Consider the following 4,788-nt stretch of genomic DNA (forward strand, 5'->3'; position numbering starts at 1 on the left):
TATAGAGCTCCAAGGAGATTATGTTGAAAAATAAAAAAAAATTTACCCAAAAAAAATTGTTTTTATACTTCATTCTAAGGACTTATTGAACTGCCCTCGTATTTTAAATTACTTAAACTCAAATTTTATTTCAAATTTATAAACCTTTTGTCAAATGTGTTAAGTCAATAAACCTAAAACATAAGATCGTTGTTCTCGTCTTTAAACTTAAAAAAGTCGTTATCCAATTTCATCTAAGGACATCTAATTTTTATTCTTTGGAAATGTTCCAAAGTTGTAATATTCCATAATTTTAATATTGAATATATATAGCTTTGAAATATAGTCGTGAAATTGCAATGCGCGTTGCGCATGCGCTCGAACGGTTTTAGCATCTGAATGTGTTTCAGTTTAACATAAAAATATTTTTACGCCTAACATCTCAAAGTGATGTTAAATGTTTGGCATCAATATCTGCGTATTAGGTGCTACAATCTTACCCTTTGAACATCCATTTTTCTCCGTGTGTCCTATCAAAAATTATAGCTCTTTTTTGGATGAACAATTTTTGTCTCATTTTTTTCGTAGCTTATATCGAAAAGTGATTCATTACCAATTTGCAGTTCTTTCCAGGGCGCGCAATTTGAGCTTTTTCATTTTTTTTTATCTTGCATAGTTTGACCAAAACATGGAATTTTTCATTATTTTTTGTATGATCAAATTTGGAATTTTCAACTTTTTGACCAAATTGAAAAAGTTGTTATCATAATCTTGTAGGGCTTTCAAAAAGCAATGTTTTTCCTCTCCAGACTTTTTTTTCTTGTCATGCGTTGTTTGGCTTAAATTGTTCATTTTAGTTGTTTTTTTGGGGGATTTTGAAAATGCTGTAACTCTAGTAATATTTGATTTTTCGAAAAAAGTAATTAGGATAAATTGTTAAATTTTTTTAACACTATGAATAACCATACAAAGAATTTTTGAATTTTTAAAAAAGTGGTCTCAAAAATATTCAAAAAGTGCTCACTTTTTGAATTTTCATCCAAAATGGCTAGCTAACGAACTTGACCTTCAGTTTAGGACACTAAACGAGTGTACCAAAGGCAATCTAATAGATTACTTTTTTCAAAAGTTATCGTGTTCACAGACAGACAGACATACAGACATACAAACAGACGCATTCGTAAAAACCTATTTTTCGGATTCAGTGGGTCTCAAAACGTGGACATTTGACAAAAACTGGGAGGTGAAATTTTACACAAATCTAATACCTTCTCTGATGAGAATGTAAAAATCATATTACAATAAGTGATAATAATATTGGTCATATGTTCGACTTATTAATCACAGTAAAATATGTGGACAAAAGTATTGCAAGAAAAAATATACTACAGAAAATCTTGATAAAGCAAAATATTTAATTGAAGAGATTATGAAATTACTTTAAGAAATTAATAAAAATAGATACTTACTGAAACTAATGAAAATGAAAGTTTTTACCATTATAGAGTTTTTTTTCTTTTTCAATTCTTATTAAATATATAGTGCATACATTTTCTTCTAAAAATTAATTTGTTTAAAATGTTCAAATGGTTCAAAATGTAAAAAAAGTTAAGTTCTGAATTTGTTTATGAAATTTATTTGTATAATAAATCATTATTGTAAATTTGCAAGGTGTCGTAGAAAAATGTGATTAGAAATATATTCTTTGTTGATTCCGTAAACAAATTAAGCCTATTTTTCAAAAAATGCCCAAACTATTAATTTGCTCATGAAAGTAGTTTAAATTATAAATCTTTAAAATGCGATTATTATAATTAATCAGAAAGATGTTCTTAATAAAATTTGTAAAAAACTGACCCTATTCGTTTGAAAAATAGCCCAATTCTGAAGTTGTTATGAATCTTAGTTCAGATCTTTGAATGGATAAGTGAAAAAGCTATTACTGATCTTGAGACTAGACCTGGACAAACAGGTACCAAGTTGTCACCTTTCCAGAAACCTGAAAACACAGGTCGAAGAAGGCAGGGAGTAAAATCGCATGCTCCCTCCCCCTTAAACATGGCGCTCTGTGCAACCGCACGGCTTGCACGCCCCAAAATGCGGCCCTTATTTTAAATGAAATGGTTGAAATTTAAAAGTTTAAAATTTCATTGTGTAAAATAACAATATATAAAAATTCGAAGTTTTTGAATGGTTACAGTTTTAGATCTCTGAACTTTCATATTCAATACTGAATTAAAACATTTACAAACATTGAAACATTCAATTTAGTTTTCGTTTCCAAATCTTAGAATTTTAATTGCTTCATATTGAAAATTATTTATTTTAAAAAAATTTCAACTTAAAATTTTCCAATTTTGAAATTTTTGAACCAGTTTCTGATTTGACTTTGAGGTCGCCTTGAAAACTTGAATAATTCTTGATTGCCTTTCGTGCTAAATTATCTCTTCCAAATATGAAAAGGAAATTTTTTATTTTTCTATCACCAATTTGAAAATATTATATTCGAAATGTACGTTTATTTGCGATTCCAACGATATGTTACTTGCAATGAAAAGATTAAAATTAGAATAAGTTGTCGCAGGTATGCTTATTGTTATTTTTCAGCAATTCCCGTAGTCGTTTTCAAAGAAATAATCATTAATATACAATTTTAATATTTATTATGACTTTTAAAACAATTTTCAATTGTTTAAGCAAATGTAAACTATTTAAACAATCATTTATTCCACAGAAATTTAAAAAATGATCTTATTTTCGTATTGAAATGAAATATTTTGTCATTGATTGGAGTAGTAAATTTGTCTAAAAACACATAGCATAATGTTTCTGACTTTATAGCGTATAGAAAGAAAAAATTTACCACTTTTTAATTGTTTAAACAAATATAATTTGTTTCAATAATTACTTTTCCAAAAATACTTTTGACATCGTAATTAATTATATGTGTTCTATTCAATAGTTATCGAAAAATAACTGCTTGAACAAATGAAAATTGTGTGAACAAATAGAACTTTGTTAAACATTAAAAGAAATGTATGAAAATTATGTAATTGTTATTATTATTATATATGTATAAATACGTATATATGTATGCATGTATGTATGTATATATGATATTAAATATACGTATTTAATTTTTCAATCAAAATCAAAAGAAAACTTTCTGTACATAAAAATTAAGTAAAAAATGCACTTAACCCTTTTTGAATAAAACCAATGTCAGAAGCCAAAAAACATTGCTTCGAAAATGATTTTTCAAAAAGTTTGTTTCCAGCGATGCATACTTGCTGAGAACATTTTTCTCTTAATTTTTTTTAACAGAAACTTATATTTTAAAATTGTATATAGAATTTGAAAATTATCCTTGAATTATTATTATATAAACTTCTAATCTGTTAAGAAAACATAATAATAATTTGAAATTTAAATAGTATATATTAAAATAATTAGGTATAATTATTCATATTATTATTATAAAAGTATTATTGTTCTAAAAACTGAAGATAATAAATTAAAATTTTTTATTTATTATAATAACATTTTATAGTTGAAAAAATCATTAAAACCAATGCTTAGTTAAATAATTAATTTTAAACTGTAACTTGAAATTCAACAATTTTGAAGGAATACTTAAAATTGTATACATTGAAACATTTAGCAGGTATAAAATAAAGAATTTTACATTAATAGTTGTAGGGGTTTGTTGAAACTTGATTTTTGTTGTTGAAGATTTATCATTTTAGTTGAAATTCATCTACTTAGTTGAAAACCCGTTTTTTTTAAAGTTTAAATTAATTTTTTGAACTAAAAATAAATCTTTTTAGTTAAAACATTACGATTTTAGTTGCATATTTACCTCTTTGGATAGAAAATAAATTATATTGTTAGAAATTAATGTTTTTATTTGAAAATTCAGCTATTTCATTTTTGGTTAAAAATTTATCTTTTGACTTCTTCAAGGTAAGTGGATAAAAATTCATGCATTCTGTTGAAAATTCATTTTTGGTGTTGAAAATATTAATTTTTTTAAACTGGCAATTCAAGTATTCCATTCTTGTTTGTTTGTCAATTGAACTATTTGTCGTTCAAAATTCGCCTTTTTTTAAAAAATGAATGTTTTTTTATGTAAAATTACAAAACTTAAACAATTAATTTTTTTTTAAACAGTGTTTTAACCGTAATAAGGTGCTAATTTTATTTTCGTAATTTCGGGCTCACAACTACGTAGCCATTCATACCGAGTATTCTTACAACAGAAATAGACCATAAAGGAGGAAAATTTCAAAAATTGATTAGGTTCAACCAGGTAGACGAACTATAGGCAAAGGTATATACGGTTCTTACTTAATTCCAGAAGAATGCTTTCTAGGTTTTCCCCGCAAGTAATTGAGGGGTTTAAACTTAAAAGGCCTTGCATAAATATTGGTCATATATCTCTCAAACTTAAGACTATGTTGTAGAACCGTTTACAGTTTAATATTTAGGAATTTGCAATCGAGTATGTTACATTAAAATATTTAGTGCTTATATTACTGTTTTCTTCTATTTTATTTGAATAACTGTACACTTTAAGGTAGTATTTTGTGTGTATATATTAGTTATATTTTCTCAAATATGTGATTCTAATTTCAAGGTAAAAGTGCCATCAATCATTTAAAATTTTAAATCGTACAATTAAAAATAATGTTGTAAAAAGGTCTGAATAAAAAGTTTGTAACATTTGGAAATGTTCAAGCATTTTTCTCAAATTAATATTTTGCCTGAGAAACAACGCCACTGATAATAAACAATGAAGTTGTTGAAAGT

The sequence above is a fragment of the Belonocnema kinseyi genome, chromosome 3 (assembly GCF_010883055.1).
Source record: "Belonocnema kinseyi isolate 2016_QV_RU_SX_M_011 chromosome 3, B_treatae_v1, whole genome shotgun sequence".
NCBI classification, from domain to species: Eukaryota; Metazoa; Arthropoda; class Insecta; order Hymenoptera; family Cynipidae; genus Belonocnema; species Belonocnema kinseyi.